Source organism: Eurosta solidaginis, chromosome X, assembly GCF_040869045.1.
Source record: "Eurosta solidaginis isolate ZX-2024a chromosome X, ASM4086904v1, whole genome shotgun sequence".
In the NCBI taxonomy this organism is placed as follows: Eukaryota; Metazoa; Arthropoda; class Insecta; order Diptera; family Tephritidae; genus Eurosta; species Eurosta solidaginis.
Window position 1 is genome coordinate 66,283,357 of NC_090324.1, and position 21,983 is coordinate 66,305,339.

Genomic DNA, 21,983 nt, shown 5'->3' on the forward strand with positions numbered 1-21,983 from the left:
GTTGGCCTTATTACCACTTTGGATGGCTATAAGTTTGATTGAAACTTTGCACACGTATCAGGGCTCGATGAAAATGCATTATTGCGATAGTGTGGTGACATAAGGTCAACGGCCATAATGTCAATTGGCCTTATTACCACTTTGAATGGCCACAAGTTTGATTGAAACTTTGTACACATATCAAGGCTCGATGACAATGCATTAATATGATGGTGTGTTGACATAAGGTCAACGGTCATAAGGTCAGTTGGCCTTATTACCACTTTGAATGGCTATAAGTTTGATTGAAACTTTGCACACGTATCTATGCTCGATGGCAATGCATTAATGTGATGGTGTGGTGACACAATGTCAACGGCCATAATGTCAATTGGCCTTTTACCACTTTGAATGGCCATAAGTTTGATTGAAACTTTGCACACGTATAAGGGCTCGATGACAATGCATTATTGTGATGGTGTGGTGACATAAAGTCAACGGCCATAAGGTCAATTGGCCTTATTACCACTTTGAATGGCCATAAGTTTGATTGAAACTTTGTACACGTATCAGGGCTCGATGACAATGCAATAATGTGATGGTGTGGTGACATAAGGTGAACGGCCATAAGGTCAATTGGCCTTATTACCACTTTGAATGGCCATAAGTTTGATTGAAACTTTGCACACGTATCTATGTTCGATGACAATGCATTAATGTGATGGTGTGGTGACACAAGGTCAACGGTCATAATGTCAATTGGCCTTATTACCACTTTGAATGGCCATAAGTTTGATTGAAACTTTGCACACGTATCTATGTTCGATGAAAATGCATTATTGCGATGGTGTGGTGACATAAGGTCAACGGCCATAAGGTCAATTGGCCTTATTACCACTTTGAATGGCCATAAGTTTGATTGAAACTTTGCGCACGTATCAAGGCTCGATGGCCATGCAATAATATGGGCGGGGGGGGGGGTGACTTAAGGTTAACGGACATAAGGTCAATTGAACTTATGACCACCCCAAATGGCCATAGATTTGAAACCTTGCAAATAATGCGAAAAACGCATTCCTTTATTAATGATAGAAGTGGATGCATGGCACTTCTATGAAAGAGCATACTGGGGCTCTTTTTTAACACGCTTTTATTAGCTTGGCCTGTATTTAACGGAATCTTTGAGCTTAATTTTCACCCGTTTCTAGAAGTCTGATTAATTTGAAACTTTCATACGAAGGATCGATTACAATGCATTAATGTGATGGTGTGGTGACATAAGCGCAAAGGCCATAAGGTCAATTGGCCTTATTACCACTTTGAATGGCCATAAGTTTGATTGAAATTTTGCACACATATCAAGGCTTGATGACAATGCATTAATGTGATGGTGTGGTGACATAAGGTCAATTGGCCTTATTACCACTTTGAATGGCCATAAGTTTGATTTAAACTTTTTACACCCTTTTTTAACACACTTTTATTACCTTGGCCTGTATCTATGTAACGGAATCTTTGAGCTTAATTTTCACTGGTTTCTAGAAGTCTGATTAATTTTAAACTTTGCATACGGATCAAGGACCGATGACAATGCATTATTGTGATGGTGTGGTGACTTAAGGTCAACGGCCATATGGTCAGTTAGCCTTACTACCACTTTGAATGGCCATAAGTCTGATTGAAACTTTGCACACGTATCAAGGCTCGATGACAATGAATTAGTGTGATGGTGTGGTGACATAAGGTCAACGGCCATAAGGTCAATTGGCCTTATTACCACTTTGAACGGCCATAAGTTTGATTAAAACTTTGCACGCGTATCGAGGCTCGATGACAATGCATTAATGTTATGGTGTGGTGACATAAGGTCAACGGCCATAAGGTCATTTGGACTTATTACCACTTTGAATGGCCATAAGTTTGATTGAAACTTTGTACACGTATCAGGGCTCGATGACAATGTATTATTGTGAAGGTGGGGTGACATAAGGTTAACGGCCATAAGGTCAATTGAACTTATGGCCACCCCATATGGCCATAGATTTGAAACCTTGCACATAATGATAAAAACGCATTCCTTTATTAATGATAGAAGTAAGTGCATGGCACATCTACGAAAGAGCATACTGGATCCCTTTTTTAACACGCTTTTATTACATTGGCCTGTATCTATGTAACGGAATCTTTGAGCTTAATTTTCACCGGTTTCTAGAAGTCTGATTAATTTGATCCTTTGCATACGTATCAAGGACCCATGACAATGCATTAGCGTGATGGTGTGGTGACATAAGGGCAACGGCCATAAGGTCAATTGGCCTTATACCACTTTGAATGGCCATAAGTTTGATTGAAACTTTCTACACGTATCAGGGCTCGATGACAATGCATTATTGTGATGGTGTGGTCACATACGGTCAACGGCCATAAGGTCAATTGGCCTTATTACCACTTTGAATGGCCATAAGTTTGATTGAAACTTTGCACACGTATTGGCTCGATGACAATGCATTATTGTGATGGTGTGTTGACATAAGGTCAACGGCCATAAGGTCAATTGACCGTATTACCACTTTGAATGGCCATAAGTTTGATTGAAACTTTGCACACGTATCAAGGCTCGATGACAATGCATTATTGTGATGGTGTGGTGACATAAGGTCTACGGCCATAAGGTCAATTACCCTTATTACATCTTTGAATGGCCATAAGTTTGATTGAAACTTTGCACTCGTATCGAGGCTCGATGACAATGCAATAATGTGATGGTGGGGTGACATAAGGTCAACGGCCATAAGGTCAATTGGCCTTATTACCACTTTGAATGGCCATAAGTTTGATTGGAACTTTGTACATGTATTAGGGCTCGATGAAAATGCATTATTGTGATGGTGTGGTCACATAAGGTCAACGCCCATAAGGTCAATTGGCCTTATTACCACTTTGAATGGCCACAAGTTTGATTGAAACTTTGTACACGTATCAGGGCTCGATGGCAATGCATTATTGTTATGGTGTGGTGACATAAGGTCAAGGGCCATAAGGTAAATTGGCCTTATTACCACTTTGAATGGCCATAAGTTTGATTGAAACTTTGCACACGTATCAAGGCTCGATGACAATGCATTAATGTGATGTTGTGGTGACATAAGGTCAACGGCCATAAGGTCAATTGGCCTTATTACCACTCTGAATAGCCATAAGTTTGATTGAAACTTTGTACACGTATCAGGGCTCGATGGCAATGCATTATTGTGATGGTTTAGTGACATAAGGTCAACGGCCATAAGGTCTATTGGCTTTATTACCACTTTGAATGGCCATAAGTTTGACTGAAACTTTGTACACGTATCAGTGCTCGATGACAATGCATTATTGTGATGGTGTGGTGACATAAGGTCAACGGCCATAAGGTCAATTGGCCTTATTACCTCTTTGAATGGCCATAAGTTTGATTGAAACTTTGCACACGTATCAAGGCTCAATGACAATGCATTATTGTGATGGTGTGGTGACATAAGGTCAACGGTCATAAGGTTAATTGGCCTTATTACCACTTTGAATGGCCATAAGTTTGATTGAAACTTTGCACACGTATCAAGGCTCGATGGCAATGCATTATTGTGAATGTGTGGTGACATAAGGTCAACGGTCATAAGGTCAATTGGCCTTATTACCACTTTGAATGGCCATAAGTTTGATTGAAACTTTGCACACGTATCAAGGCTCGATGACAATGCATTAATGTGATGCTGTGGTGACATAAGCGCAAAGGCCATAAGGTCAATTGGCCTTATTACCACTTTGAATGGCCATAAGTTTGATTGAAATTTTGCACACATATCAAGGCTTGATGACAATGCATTAATGTGATGGTGTGGTGACATAAGGTCAATTGGCCTTATTACCACTTTGAATGGCCATAAGTTTGATTTAAACTTTTTACACCCTTTTTTAACACACTTTTATTACCTTGGCCTGTATCTATGTAACGGAATCTTTGAGCTTAATTTTCACTGGTTTCTAGAAGTCTGATTAATTTTAAACTTTGCATACGGATCAAGGACCGATGACAATGCATTATTGTGATGGTGTGGTGACTTAAGGTCAACGGCCATATGGTCAGTTAGCCTTACTACCACTTTGAATGGCCATAAGTCTGATTGAAACTTTGCACACGTATCAAGGCTCGATGACAATGAATTAATGTGATGGTGTGGTGACATAAGGTCAACGGCCATAAGGTCAATTGGCCTTATTACCACTTTGAACGGCCATAAGTTTGATTAAAACTTTGCACGCGTATCGAGGCTCGATGGCAATGCATTAATGTTATGGTGTGGTGACATAAGGTCAACGGCCATAAGGTCATTTGGCCTTATTACCACTTTGAATGGCCATAAGTTTGATTGAAACTTTGTACACGTATCAGGGCTCGATGACAATGCATTATTGTGAAGGTGGGGTGACATAAGGTTAACGGCCATAAGGTCAATTGAACTTATGGCCACCCCATATGGCCATAGATTTGAAACCTTGCACATAATGATAAAAACGCATTCCTTTATTAATGATAGAAGTAAGTGCATGGCACATCTACGAAAGAGCATACTGGATCCCTTTTTTAACATGCTTTTATTACATTGGCCTGTATCTATGTAACTGAATCTTTGAGCTTAATTTTCACCGGTTTCTAGAAGTCTGATTAATTTGATCCTTTGCATACGTCTCAAGGACCCATGACAATGCATTAGCGTGATGGTGTGGTGACATAAGGGCAACGGCCATAAGGTCAATTGGCCTTATACCACTTTGAATGGCCATAAGTTTGATTGAAACTTTCTACACGTATCAGGGCTCGATGACAATGCATTATTGTGATGGTGTGGTCACATACGGTCAACGGCCATAAGGTCAATTGGCCTTATTACCACTTTGAATGGCCATAAGTTTGATTGAAACTTTGCACACGTATTGGCTCGATGACAATGCATTATTGTGATGGTGTGTTGACATAAGGTCAACGGCCATAAGGTCAATTGACCGTATTACCACTTTGAATGGCCATAAGTTTGATTGAAACTTTGCACACGTATCAAGGCTCGATGACAATGCATTATTGTGATGGTGTGGTGACATAAGGTCTACGGCCATAAGGTCAATTACCCTTATTACATCTTTGAATGGCCATAAGTTTGATTGAAACTTTGCACTCGTATCGAGGCTCGATGACAATGCAATAATGTGATGGTGGGGTGACATAAGGTCAACGGCCATAAGGTCAATTGGCCGTATTACCACTTTGAATGGCCATAAGTTTGATTGGAACTTTGTACATGTATCAGGGCTCGATGAAAATGCATTATTGTGATGGTGTGGTCACATAAGGTCAACGCCCATAAGGTCAATTGGCCTTATTACCACTTTGAATGGCCACAAGTTTGATTGAAACTTTGTACACGTATCAGGGCTCGATGGCAATGCATTATTGTTATGGTGTGGTGACATAAGGTCAAGGGCCATAAGGTAAATTGGCCTTATTACCACTTTGAATGGCCATAAGTTTGATTGAAACTTTGCACACGTATCAAGGCTCGATGACAATGCATTAATGTGATGGTGTGGTGACATAAGGTCAACGGCCATAAGGTCAATTGGCCTTATTACCACTCTGAATAGCCATAAGTTTGATTGAAACTTTGTACACGTATCAGGGCTCGATGGAAATGCATTATTGTGATGGTTTAGTGACATAAGGTCAACGGCCATAAGGTCTATTGGCTTTATTACCACTTTGAATGGCCATAAGTTTGACTGAAACTTTGTACACGTATCAGTGCTCGATGACAATGCATTATTGTGATGGTGTGGTGACATAAGGTCAACGGCCATAAGGTCAATTGGCCTTATTACCTCTTTGAATGGCCATAAGTTTGATTGAAACTTTGCACACGTATCAAGGCTCAATGACAATGCATTATTGTGATGGTGTGGTGACATAAGGTCAACGGTCATAAGGTCAGTTGGCCTTATTACCACTTTGAATGGCCATAAGTTTGATTGAAACTTTGCACACGTATCAAGGCTCGATGACAATGCATTATTGTGAATGTGTGGTGACATAAGGTCAACGGCCATAAGGTCAATTGGCCTTATTACCACTCTGAATAGCCATAAGTTTGATTGAAACTTTGTACACGTATCAGGGCTCGATGGCAATGCATTATTGTGATGGTTTAGTGACATAAGGTCAACGGCCATAAGGTCTATTGGCCTTATTACCACTTTGAATGGCCATAAGTTTGACTGAAACTTTGTACACATATCAGTGCTCGATGACAATGCATTATTGTGATGGTGTGGTGACATAAGGTCAACGGCCATAATGTTAATTGGCCTTATTACCACTTTGCATGGCCATAAGTTTGATTGAAACTTTGCACACGTATCAGGGCTCGATGACAATGCATTATTGTGATGGTGTGGTGACATGAGGTCAACGGCCATAAGGTCGATTGGCCTTATTACCACTTTGAATGGCCATAAGTTTGATTGAAACTTTACACACGTATCAAGGCTCGATGACAATGCATTAATGTGATGGAGTGGTTACATAAGGACAACGGCCATAAGGTCAATTCGCGTTATTACCACTTTGAATTGCCATAAGTTTGATTGAAACTTTGCACACGTATCAAGGCTCGATGACAATGCAATAATGTGATGCTGGGGTGACATAAGGTTAACGGACATAAGGTCAATTGAACTTATGACCACCCCAAATGGCCATAGATTTGGAGCCTTGCACATAATGCGAAAAACGCAATCCTTTATTAATGATAGAAGTGGATGCATGGCACTTCTATGAAAGAGCATACTGGGGCTCTTTTTTAACACGCTTTTATTAGCTAGGCCTGTATGTAACGAAATCTTTGAGCTTAATTTTCACCGGTTTCTAGAAGTCTGATTAATTTTAAACTTTGCATACGTATCAAGGACCGATGACAATGCATTAGTGTGATGGTGTGGTGACATAAGGTCCACGGCCATAAGGTCAATTGGCCTTATTACCACTTTGAATGGCCATAAGTTTGATTGAAACTTTGTACACGTATCAGGGCTTCGATGACAATGCATTATTGTGATGGTGTGGTGACTTAAGGTCAACGGCCATAAGGTCAATTGGCCTTACTACCACTTTTAATGGCCATAAGTTTGATTGAAATTTGCACACGTATCAAGGCTCGATGACAATGCATTAATGTGATGGTGTGGTGACATAAGGTCAACGGCCATAAGGTCAATTGGCCTTATTACCACTTTGAATGGCCATAAGTTTGACTAAAACTTCGCACGCGTATCAAGGCTCGATGACAATGCATTAATGTGATGGTGTGGTGACATAAGGTCAACGGCCATAAGGTCAATTGGCCTTATTACCACTTTGAATGGCCATAAGTTTGATTGAAACTTTGTACACGTATCAGGGCTCGATGGCAATGCATTATTGTGATGGTGTGGTGACTTAAGGTCAACGGCCATAAGGTCAATTGGCCTTATTACCACTTTAAATGGACATAAGTTTTATTGAAACTTTGCACACTTATCAAAGCTCGATGGCAATGCATTATTGTGATGGTGTGGTGACTTAAGGTCAACGGCCATAAGGTCAATTGGCCTTACTACCACTTTGAATGGCCATAAGTTTGATTGAAACTTTGTACACGTATCCGGGCTCGATGACAATGCATTATTGTGATGGTGTAGTGACATAAGGTCAACGGCCATAAGGTCAATTGGCCTTATTACCACTTTGAATGGCCATAAGTTTCATTGAAACTTTGCACGCGTATCAAGGCTCGATGACAATGCATTAATGTGATGGTCCGGTGAATTAAGGTCAACGGCCATAAGGTAAATTGACCTTATTACCACTTTGAATGGCCATAAGTTTGACTGACACTTTGCACACGTATCAGGGCTCGATGACAATGTATTAATGTGATGGTGTGGTGACATAAGGTCAACGGCCATAAGGTCAATTGGCCTTATTACCACTTTGAATGGCCATAAGTTTGACTAAAACTTTGCACGCGTATCAAGGCTCGATGACAATGCATTAATGTGATGGTGTGGTGACATAAGGTCAACGGCCATAAGGTCAATTGGCCTTATTACCACTTTGAATGGCCATAAGTTTGATTGAAACTTTGTACACGTATCAGGGCTCGATGGCAATGCATTATTGTGATGGTGTGGTGACTTAAGGTCAACGGCCATAAGGTCAATTGGCCTTATTACCACTTTAAATGGACATAAGTTTTATTGAAACTTTGCACACGTATCAAAGCTCGATGGCAATGCATTATTGTGATGGTGTGGTGACTTAAGGTCAACGGCCATAAGGTCAATTGGCCTTACTACCACTTTGAATGGCCATAAGTTTGATTGAAACTTTGTACACGTATCCGGGCTCGATGACAATGCATTATTGTGATGGTGTGGTGACATAAGGTCAACGGCCATAAGGTCAATTGGCCTTATTACCACTTTGAATGGCCATAAGTTTCATTGAAACTTTGCACGCGTATCAAGGCTCGATGACAATGCATTAATGTGATGGTCCGGTGAATTAAGGTCAACGGCCATAAGGTCAATTGGCCTTATTACCACTTTGAATGGCCATAAGTTTGATTGAAACTTTGTACACGTATCAGGGCTTCGATGACAATGCATTATTGTGATGGTGTGGTGACTTAAGGTCAACGGCCATAAGGTCAATTGGCCTTACTACCACTTTGAATGGCCATAAGTTTGATTGAAATTTGCACACGTATCAAGGCTCGATGACAATGCATTAATGTGATGGTGTGGTGACATAAGGTCAACGGCCATAAGGTCAATTGGCCTTATTACCACTTTGAATGGCCATAAGTTTGACTAAAGCTTTGCACGCGTATCAAGGCTCGATGACAATGCATTAATGTGATGGTGTGGTGACATAAGGTCAACGGCCATAAGGTCAATTGGCCTTATTACCACTTTGAATGGCCATAAGTTTGATTGAAACTTTGTACACGTATCAGGGCTCGATGGCAATGCATTATTGTGATGGTGTGGTGACTTAAGGTCAACGGCCATAAGGTCAATTGGCCTTATTACCACTTTAAATGGACATAAGTTTTATTGAAACTTTGCACACGTATCAAAGCTCGATGGCAATGCATTATTGTGATGGTGTGGTGACTTAAGGTCAACGGCCATAAGGTCAATTGGCCTTACTACCACTTTGAATGGCCATAAGTTTGATTGAAACTTTGTACACGTATCCGAGCTCGATGACAATGCATTATTGTGATGGTGTGGTGACATAAGGTTAACGGCCATAAGGTCAATTGACCTTATTACCACTTTGAATGGCCATAAGTTTGATTAAAACATTGCACACGTATCAAGGCTCGATGACAATGCAATAATGTGATGGTGGAGTTCCATAAGGTTAACGGACATATGGTCAATTAAACTTGCGACCAGCCTAAATGGTCATAGATTTGAAACCTTGCATATAATGCGAAAAACGCATTCCTTTATTAACACGCTTTTATTAGCTTGGCCTGTATGTAACAGAATCTTTGAGCTTAATTTTCACCGGTTTCTAGAATTCTAATTAATTTGAAACTTTGCATACGTATCAAGGACCGATGACAATGCATTAGTGTGATGGTGTCGTGACATAAGGTCGACGGCCATAAGGTCAATTGGCCTTATTACCACTTTGAATGGCCATAAGTTTGATCGAAACTTTGCACACGTATAAGGGCTCGATGACAGTGCATTATTGTGATGGTGTGGTGACTTAAGGTCAACGGCCATAAGGTCAATTGGCCTTATTACCGCTTTGAATGGCCATAAGTTTGATTGCCACTTTGCACACGTATCAAGGCTCGATGACACTGCATTAATGTGATGGTGTGGTGACATAAGGTCAACGGCCATAAGGTCAATTGGCCTTATTACCACTTTGAATGGACATAAGTTTGATTGAAACTTTGCACACTTATCAAGGCTCGATAACAATGCAATAATGTGATGGTGGGGTGCCATAAAGTTAACGGACATAAGATCAATTGAACTTGCGACCACCCCAAATGGTCACAGATTTGAAACCTTGCATATAATACGAAACACGCATTCCTTTATTAACACGCTTTTATTAGCTTGGCCTGTATGTAACGGAATCGTTGAGCTAAATTTTCACCGGTTTCTAGAAGTCTTTTTAATTTGAAGCTTTGCATACTTATCAAGGACCGATGACAATGCATTAATGCGATGGTGTGGTGACATAAGGTCAATTGGCCTTATTACCACTTTGAATGGCCATAAGTTTGATTGCAACTTTGCACACGTATCAAGGGTCGACGACAATGCATTAATGTGATGGTGTGGTGACATAAGGTCAACGGCCATAAGGTCCATTGGCCTTATTACCACTTTGAATGGCCATACGTTTGATTAAAACTTTGCACACATATCAAGGCTTAACGGACATAACGTCAATTGAACTTATGACCACCCGAAATGGCCATAGATTTGAAACCTTGCACATAATGCGAAGAACGCATTCCTTTGTTAATGATAGAAGTGGACGCATGGCACATCTACGAAAGAGCATACTAGAGCCCTTTTTTAACACACTTTTATTAGCTTGGCCTGTATCTATGTAACAGAATCTTTGAGCTTAATTTTCACCGGCTTCTAGAAGTCTGATTAATTTGAAACTTTGCATACGTATTGGCCTTATTACCACTTTGAATGGCCATACGTTCGATTGTAACTTTGCACACGTATCAGGGACCGATGACAATGCATTAATGTGATGGTGTGGTGACATAAGGTCGACGGCCATAAGGTCAATTGGCCTTATTACCGCTTTGAATGGCCATAAGTTTGATTGACACTTTGCACACGTATCAAGGCTCGATGACAATGCATTAATGTGATGGTGTGGTGACATAAGGTCAACAGCCATAAGGTCAATTGGCCTTATTACCACTTTGCATGGCCATAAATTTGATTGAAACTTTGCACACGTATCAAGGCATTAATGTGATGGTGTTGTGACATAAGGTCTACGGCCATAAGGTCAATTGCCCTTATTACCACTTTGCATGGCCATAAGTTTGATTGGAACTTTGCACACGTATCAAGGCATTAATGTGATGGTGTTGTGACATAAGGTCAACGGCCATAAGGTCAATTGGCCTTATTACCACTTTGAATGGCCATAAGTTTGATTAAAACTTTGCACACGTATCAAGGCTCAAGGACAATGCATTAATGTGATGGTGTGTCAATTGGCCTTATTACCACTTTGAATGGCCATAAGTTTGATTGAAACTTTGCACACGTGTCAAGGCTCGATGACAATGCAATAATGTGATGGTGTGGTGACATAAGGCAACGGCCATAAGGTCAATTGGCCTTATTACCACTTTGAATGGCCATAAGTTTGACTAAAACTTTGCACGCGTATCAAGGCTCGATGACAATGCATTAATGTGATGGTGTGGTGACATAAGGTCAACGGCCATAAGGTCAATTGGCCTTATTACCACTTTGAATGGCCATAAGTTTGATTGAAACTTTGTACACGTATCAGGGCTCGATGGCAATGCATTATTGTGATGGTGTGGTGACTTAAGGTCAACGGCCATAAGGTCAATTGGCCTTATTACCACTTTAAATGGACATAAGTTTTATTGAAACTTTGCACACGTATCAAAGCTCGATGGCAATGCATTATTGTGATGGTGTGGTGACTTAAGGTCAACGGCCATAAGGTCAATTGGCCTTACTACCACTTTGAATGGCCATAAGTTTGATTGAAACTTTGTACACGTATCCGGGCTCGATGACAATGCATTATTGTGATGGTGTGGTGACATAAGGTAACGGCCATAAGGTCAATTGGCCTTATTACCACTTTGAATAGCCATAAGTTTCATTGAAACTTTGCACGCGTATCAATGCTCGATGACAATGCATTAATGTGATGGTCCGGTGAATTAAGGTCAACGGCCATAAGGTCAATTGGCCTTATTACCACTTTGAATGGCCATAAGTTTGATTGAAACTTTGTACACGTATCAGGGCTTCGATGACAATGCATTATTGTGATGGTGTGGTGACTTAAGGTCAACGGCCATAAGGTCAATTGGCCTTACTACCACTTTGAATGGCCATAAGTTTGATTGAAATTTGCACACGTATCAAGGCTCGATGACAATGCATTAATGTGATGGTGTGGTGACATAAGGTCAACGGCCATAAGGTCAATTGGCCTTATTACCACTTTGAATGGCCATAAGTTTGACTAAAACTTTGCACGCGTATCAAGGCTCGATGACAGTGCATTAATGTGATGGTGTGGTGACATAAGGTCAACGGCCATAAGGTCAATAGGCCTTATTACCACTTTGAATGGCCATAAGTTTGATTGAAACTTTGTACACGTATCAGGGCTCGATGGCAATGCATTATTGTGATGGTGTGGTGACTTAAGGTCAACGGCCATAAGGTCAATTGGCCTTATTACCACTTTAAATGGACATAAGTTTTATTGAAACTTTGCACACGTATCAAAGCTCGATGGCAATGCATTATTGTGATGGTGTGGTGACTTAAGGTCAACGGCCATAAGGTCAATTGGCCTTACTACCACTTTGAATGGCCATAAGTTTGATTGAAACTTTGTACACATATCCGGGCTCGATGACAATGCATTATTGTGATGGTGTGGTGACATAAGGTCAACGGCCATAAGGTCAATTGACCTTATTACCACTTTGAATGGCCATAAGTTTGACTGACACTTTGCACACGTATCAGGGCTCGATGACAATGTATTAGTGTGATGGTGTGGTGATATAAGGTCAACTGCCATAAGGTCTATTGGCATTATGACCACTTTGAATGGCCATAAGTTTGATTAAAACATTGCACACGTATCAAGGCTCGATGACAATGCAATAATGTGATGGTGGGGTTCCATAAGGTTAACGGACATATGGTCAATTAAACTTGCGACCAGCCTAAATGGTCATAGATTTGAAACCTTGCATATAATGCGAAAAACGCATTCCTTTATTAACACGCTTTTATTAGCTTGGCCTGTATGTAACAGAATCTTTGAGCTTCATTTTCACCGGTTTCTAGAATTCTAATTAATTTGAAACTTTGCATACGTATCAAGGACCGATGACAATGCATTAGTGTGATGGTGTCGTGACATAAGGTCGACGGCCATAAGGTCAATTGGCCTTATTACCACTTTGAATGGCCATAAGTTTGATCGAAACTTTGCACACGTATAAGGGCTCGATGACAGTGCATTATTGTGATGGTGTGGTGACTTAAGGTCAACGGCCATAAGGTCAATTGGCCTTATTACCGCTTTGAATGGCCATAAGTTTGATTGCCACTTTGCACACGTATCAAGGCTCGATGACACTGCATTAATGTGATGGTGTGGTGACATAAGGTCAACGGCCATAAGGTCAATTGGCCTTATTACCACTTTGAATGGCCATAAGTTTGATTGAAACTTTGCACACTTATCAAGGCTCGATAACAATGCAATAATGTGATGGTGGGGTGCCATAAAGTTAACGGACATAAGATCAATTGAACTTGCGACCACCCCAAATGGTCACAGATTTGAAACCTTGCATATAATACGAAACACGCATTCCTTTATTAACACGCTTTTATTAGCTTGGCCTGTATGTAACGGAATCTTTGAGCTAAATTTTCACCGGTTTCTAGAAGTCTTTTTAATTTGAAGCTTTGCATACTTATCAAGGACCGATGACAATGCATTAATGCGATGGTGTGGTGACATAAGGTCAATTGGCCTTATTACCACTTTGAATGGCCATAAGTTTGATTGCAACTTTGCACACGTATCAAGGGTCGACGACAATGCATTAATGTGATGGTGGGTGACATAAGGTTTACGGACATAAGGTCAATTGAACTTATGGCCACCCGAAATGGCCATAGATTTGAAACCTTGCACATAATGCGAAAAACGCATTCCTTTGTTAATGATAGAAGTGGACGCATGGCACATCTACGAAAGAGCATACTAGAGCCCTTTTTTAACACACTTTTATTAGCTTGGCCTGTATCTATGTAACAGAATCTTTGAGCTTAATTTTCACCGGCTTCTAGAAGTCTGATTAATTTGAAACTTTGCATACGTATTGGCCTTATTACCACTTTGAATGGCCATACGTTCGATTGTAACTTTGCACACGTATCAGGGACCGATGACAATGCATTAATGTGATGGTGTGGTGACATAAGGTCGACGGCCATAAGGTCAATTGGCCTTATTACCGCTTTGAATGGCCATAAGTTTGATTGACACTTTGCACACGTATCAAGGCTCGATGACAATGCATTAATGTGATGGTGTGGTGACATAAGGTCAACAGCCATAAGGTCAATTGGCCTTATTAGCACTTTGCATGGCCATAAATTTGATTGAAACTTTGCACACGTATCAAGGCATTAATGTGATGGTGTTGTGACATAAGGTCTACGGCCATAAGGTCAATTGCCCTTATTACCACTTTGCATGGCCATAAGTTTGATTGGAACTTTGCACACGTATCAAGGCATTAATGTGATGGTGTTGTGACATAAGGTCAACGGCCATAAGGTCAATTGGCCTTATTACCACTTTGAATGGCCATAAGTTTGATTAAAACTTTGCACACGTATCAAGGCTCAAGGACAATGCATTAATGTGATGGTGTGTCAATTGGCCTTATTACCACTTTGAATGGCCATAAGTTTGATTGAAACTTTGCACACGTATCAAGGCTCGATGACAATGCAATAATGTGATGGTGGGTTCACATAAGGTTAACGGACATAAGGTCAATTGAACTTGTGACCACCCCAAATGGCCATAGATTTGAAACCTTGCACACAATGCGAAAAACGCATTCCTTTATTAATGATAGCAGTGAATGCATGGCACATCTACGAAGGAGCATACTGGAGCCCTTTTTAACACGCTTTTATTAGCTTGGCCTGTATCTATCTATGTATCTATGTATCCATGTATGTATATAACTGAATCTGGAGTGGAGCCGAGAGCCCCGGTAATGCAGAGCTCCGAACTCCGTTGCACCTTTTGAAGCATTTTAAGATAGGTACTTTTATCTAGTGCAGGACATGGTGTGGTGACATAAGATCAACGGCCATAAGGTCAATTGGCCTTATTACCACTTTGAAGGGCCATAAGTTTGATTGAAACTTTGCACACGTATCAAGGCTCGATGACAATGCAATAATGTGATGGTGGGGTGACATAAGGTTAACGGACATAAGGTCAATTGAACTTATGACCACCCCAAATGGCCATAGATTTGAAACCTTGCACATAATGCGAAAAACGCATTCCTTTATTAATGATAGAAGTGGATGCAGCGCACATCTACGAAAGAGCATATTGGAGCCCTTTTTTAACACGTTTTTATTAGCTTGGCCTGTATGTAACGGAATTTTTGAGCTTAATTTTCACCGGTTTCTAGAAGTCTGATTAATTTGAAACTTTGCATACGTATCAATGACCGATGACAATACATTAATGTGATGGTGTGGTGACATAAGGACAACGGCCATAAGGTCATTTTGCCTTATTACCACGTTGAATGGCCATAAGTTTGATTGAAACTTTGCACACATATCAAGGCTCGATGACAATGCATTAATGTGATGTTGTGGTGACATAAGGTCAACGGCCATAAGGTCAATTGGCCTTATTAACACTTTGAATGGCCATAAGTTTGATTGAAACTTTGCACACGTATCAAGGGTCGATGACAATGCATTAATGTGATGGTGTGGTGACATAAGGTCAACGGCCATAAGGTTAATTGGCCTTATTACCACTTTGAATGGCCATAAGTTTGATTTAAACTTTGCACACGTATCAAGGCTCGATGACAATGCAATAATGTGATGGTGGGGTTACATAAGGTTAACGGACATAAGGTCAATTGAACTTATGACCACCCCAAATGGCCATAGATTTGAAACTTTGCACATAATGCGAAAAACGCATTCCTTTATTAATGATAGAAGTGGATGCATGGCACATCTACGAAAGAGCATACTGGAGCCCTTTTTAACACGCTTATATTAGCTTGGCCTGTATTTATCTATGTATCTATGTATCCATATATGTATGTAACGGAATCTGGAGTGGAGCCGAGAGCTCCTGTAATGCAGAGCTCCGAACTCCGTTGCACCTTTTGAAGCATTTTAAGATAGGTAATTTTAGCTGGTGCAGGCCACCAGACCAAGGCACAATAAAGAAGAATCGGGCGAACAATTGCTGTGTAAATACAGTAGGTCACCTTAGGGGAAAATCCCCAGGAGGTGCCAGTTGCCCTCTTGCAGGTGAACAGCTCCATAATGGCTTCCTATCCAGAATGACTCCCAAATACTTGACTTGATCGCCAAATGCTAAGTACGTACCCCCAATTCTTAGCGCTGTAAGAGTTGGTACTTTGTACCTCCTCGTGAAGAGAACAAGCTCGGTTTTATCCGGGTTGACTTCCAAACCTGTGGCGGGTTGTACTCCTGGAGCAGCTCCAGGATGTCAGCTGGGTCCGTTGGCGTCACTGGAAGCCAGGCTCTAGCCCTTCGTCGTGAGGGGATATCACGCGCCGCCACTACCCTGAGGCGCGCGGCGTGTTTTTTTATTTTTTAACACGCTTTTATTAGCTTGTCATATGTAACGGAATCTTTGAGCTTAATTTTCACCGGTTTCTAGAAGTCTGATTAATTTGAAACTTTGCATACGTATCAAGGACCGATGACAATGCATTATTGCGATGGTGTGGTGACATAAGGGCAACGGCCATAAGGTAATTTGGCCTTATTACCACTTTGAATGGCCATAAGTTTGATTGAAACTTTGCACACATATCAAGGATCGATGACAATGCATTAATGTGATGGTGTTGTGACATAACGTCAACGGCCATAAGGGAAATCGGCCTTATTACCACTTTGAATTGGCCATTGAAACTTTGCACAGGTGTCAAGGCTCGATGACAATGTATTAGTGTGATGGTGTGGTGACATAAGGTCAACTGCCATAAGGTCTATTGGCATTATGACCACTTTGAATGGCCATAAGTTTGATTAAAACTTTGCACACATATCAAGGATCGATGACAATGCATTAATGTGATGGTGTTGTGACATAACGTCAACGGCCATAAGGGAAATCGGCCTTATTACCACTTTGAATTGGCCATTGAAACTTTGCACACGTATCAAGGCTCGATGACAATGCAATAATGTGATGGTGGGTTTCCATAAGGTTAACGGACATATGGTCAATTGAACTTGCGACCACCCCAAATGGTCACAGATTTGAAACCTTGCATATAATGCGAAACACGCATTCCTTTATTAACACGCTTTTATTAGCTTGGCCTGTATATAACGGAATCTTTGAGCTTAATTTTCCCCGGTTTCTAGAAGTCTGATAAATTTGAAACTTTGCATACGTATCAAAGACAACGCATTAATGTGATAGTGTGGTGACATAAGGGCAACGGCCATAAGGTCATTTGGCCTTATTACCACTTTGAATGGCCATAAGTTTGATTGAAACTTTGCACACATATCAAGGATCGATGACAATGCATTAATGTGATGGTGTGGTGACATAAGGACAACGGCCATGAGGTTATTTGGCCTGATTACCAATTTGAATGGCCATAAGTTTGATTGAAACTTTGACAAAGCATTAGTGTGATGGTGTGGTGACATAAGGTCAACGGCCGTAAGTTCAATTGGCCTTATTACCACTTTGAATGGCCATAAGTTTGATTAGAATTTTGCACTCGTATCAAGGCTCGATGACAATGCATTAATTTGATAATGTGGTGACATAAGGTCAACGGCCATAAGGTCAATTGGCCTTATTACCACTTTGAATGGCCACAAGTTTGATTGAAACTTTGCACAGGTGTCAAGACTCGATGACAATGCAATAATGTGATGGTGGGGTGACATAAGGTTAACGGACATAAGGTCAATTGAACTTCTGATCACCCCAAATGGCCATAGATTTGAAACCTGGCACATAATGCAAAAAACGCATTCCTTTATTAATGATAGAAGTGGATGCATGGCACATCTACGAAAGAGCATACTAGAGCCCTTTTTTAACACGCTTTTAATAGCTTGGCCTGTATCTATGTAACGGAATCTTTGAGCTCAATTTTCACCAGTTTCTAGAAGTCTGATTAATTTGAAACTTTGCATATGTATCAAGGACCGATGACAATGCATTAATGTGATAGTGTGGTGACATAAGGGCAACGGCCATAAGGTCATTTGGCCTTATTACCACTTTGAATGACCATAAGTTTGATTGAAACTTTGCACACATATCAAGGACCGTGACAATGCATTAATGTGATAGTGTGGTGACATAAGGTCAACGGCCATAAGGTCAGTTGGGCTTATTACCACTTTGAATGGCCACAATTTTGATTGAAACTTTGCACAGGTGTCAAGGCTCGATGACAATGCAATAATGTGATGGTGGGGTGACATAAGGTTAACGGACATAAGGTCAATTGAACTTCTGATCACCCCAAATGGCCATAGATTTGAAACCTGGCACGTAATGCGAAAAACGCATTCCTTTATTAATGATAGAAGTGGATGCATGGCACATCTACGAAAGAGCATACTAGAGCCCTTTTTAACACGCTTTTAATAGCCTGTATCTATGGCCTGTATCTATGTAACGGAATCTTTGAGCTCAATTTTCACCAGTTTCTAGAAGTCTGATTAATTTGAAACTTTGCATATGTATCAAGGACCGATGACAATGCATTAATGTGATAGTGTGGTGACATAAGGGCAACGGCCATAAGGTCATTTGGCCTTATTACCACTTTGAATGGCCATAAGTTTGATTGAAACTTTGCACACATATCATGACAATGCATTAGTGTGATGGTGTGGTGACATAAGGTCAACGGCCATAAGGTCAATTGGCCTTATTACCACTTTGAATGGCCATAAGTTTGATTAGAATTTTGCACTCGTATCAAGGCTCGATGACAATTTGTGCTCAATTTTTACCGGTTTCTAGAAGTCTGATTACTTTGAAACTTTGCACACGTATCAAGGACCGATGACAATGCATTAATGTGATGGTGTGGTGACATAAGGTCGACGGCCATAACGTCATTTGGCCTTATTACCACTTTGAATGGCCATAAGTTTGATTGAAACTTTGCACACATCAAGGATCGATGACAATGCATTAATGTGATGGTCTGGTGACATAAGGGAAACGGCCATAAGGCTATTTGGCCTTATTACCACTTTGAATTGCCATAACTTTGATTGAAGCTTTGCACACGTTTCACGACTCGATGACAATGGATTCTTGTGATGGTGTGGTGACATAAGGTCAACGGCCATAAGGTCAATTGGCATTATTAACACTTTGAATGGCCATAAGTTTGATTGAAACTTTGCACACGTATCAAGGCTCGATGACAATGCATGTGATGGTGGGGTGACATAAGGTTAACGAACATGAGGTCAATTGAAGTTATGACCTTCCCAAATGGCCATAGATTTGAAACCTTGCACATAATACGAAAAACGCTTTCCTTTATTAATGATAGAAGTGGATGCATGGGACATTTACGAAAGAGCATACTCGAGACCTTTTTAACACGCTTTTATTAGCTTGGCCTCTATGTAACGGAATCTTTGAGCTTAATTTTCTCGGGTTTCTAGAAGTCTGATTAATTTGAAACTTTGCATATGTATCAAGGACCGACGACAATGCATTAGTATGATGGTGGTGACATAAGGTCAACGGCCATAAGGTCAATTGGCCTTATTACCACTTTGAATGGCCATAAGTTTGATTAGAATTTTGCACTCGTATCAAGGCTCGATGACAATTTGAGCTCAATTTTTACCGGTTTCTAGAAGTCTGATTAATTTGAAACTTTGCACACGTATCAAGGACCGATGACAATGCATTAACGTGATGGTGTGGTGACATAAGGTCGACGGCCATAAGGTCATTTGGCCTTATTACCACTTTGAATGGCCATAAGTTTGATTGAAACTTTGCACACATCAAGGATCGATGACAATGCATTAATGTGATGGTCTGGTGACATAAGGGAAACGGCCATAAGGCTATTTGGCCTTATTACCACTTTGAATGGCCATAACTTTGATTGAAGCTTTGCACACGTTTCACGACTCGATGACAATGGATTATTGTGATGGTGTGGTGACATAAGGTCAACGGCCATAAGGTCAATTGGCATTATTAACACTTTGAATGGCCATAAGTTTGATTGAAACTTTGCACACGTATCAAGGCTCGATGACAATGCATGTGATGGTGGGGTGACATAAGGTTAACGAACATGAGGTCAATTGAAGTTATGACCTTCCCAAATGGCCATAGATTTGAAACCTTGCACATAATACGAAAAACGCATTCCTTTATTAATGATAGAAGTGGATGCATGGGACATTTACGAAAGAGCATACTCGAGACCTTTTTAACACGCTTTTATTAGCTTGGCCTGTATGTAACGGAATCTTTGAGCTTAATTTTCTCGGGTTTCTAGAAGTCTGATTAATTTGAAACTTTGCATATGTATCAAGGACCGACGACAATGCATTAGTATGATGGTGGTGACATAAGGTCGGCGGCCATAAGGTCAATTGGCCTTATTACCACTTTGAATGGCAAAAAGTTTGATTGAAACTTTGCACACGTATCAGGGCTCGATGGCAATTCATTATTGTGATGGTGTGGTGACATAAGGTCAACGGCCACATGGTCAATTGGCCTTATTACAACTTTGAATGGCCATAAGTTTGATTGAAACTTTGCAAACATATCAAGGACCGATGACAATGCATTAATGTGATGGTGTGGTGACATAAGGTCGACGGCCATAAGGTCATTTGGCCTTATTACCACTTTGAATGGCCATAAGTTTGATTGAAACTTTGCACACATCAAGGATCGATGACAATGCATTAATGTGATGGTCTGGTGACATAAGGGAAACGGCCATAAGGCTATTTGGCCTTATTACCACTTTGAATGGCCATAACTTTGATTGAAGCTTTGCACACGTTTCACGACTCGATGACAATGGATTATTGTGATGGTGTGGTGACATAAGGTCAACGGCCATAAGGTCAATTGGCATTATTAACACTTTGAATGGCCATAAGTTTGATTGAAACTTTGCACACGTATCAAGGCTCGATGACAATGCATGTGATGGTGGGGTGACATAAGGTTAACGAACATGAGGTCAATTGAAGTTATGACCTTCCCAAATGGCCATAGATTTGAAACCTTGCACATAATACGAAAAACGCATTCCTTTATTAATGATAGAAGTAGATGCATGGGACATTTACGAAAGAGCATACTCGAGACCTTTTTAACACGCTTTTATTAGCTTGGCCTGTATGTAACGGAATCTTTGAGCTTAATTTTCTCGGGTTTCTAGAAGTCTGATTAATTTGAAACTTTGCATATGTATCAAGGACCGACGACAATGCATTAGTATGATGGTGGTGACATAAGGGCAACGGCCATAAGGTCATTTGGCTTTATTACCACTTTGAATGGCCAGAAGTTTGATTGACACTTTGCACACATATCAAGGCTCGATGACAATGCATTAATGTGATGGTGTTGTGACATAACGTCAACGGCCATAAGGGAAATCGGCCTTATTACCACTTTGAATGACCATAAGTTTGATGGAAACTTTGCACACGTATCAAGGGCCGATGACAATGCATTAATGTGATGGTGTGGTGACATAAGGTCAAAGGCCATAAGGTCAATTGGCCTTATTATCACTTTGAATGGCCATAAGTTTGATTGAAAT

The 21,983-nt window shown here is 40.6% G+C and overlaps 1 protein-coding gene across 7 annotated transcripts in view; it reads left to right on the forward strand.

Moving 5' to 3' along the window:
• The window catches only part of LOC137234558 (plexin-B-like), an 846,294-nt gene that overhangs the window by 550,361 nt on the left and 273,950 nt on the right, over positions 1–21,983 (forward strand). The window lies entirely within an intron of this gene.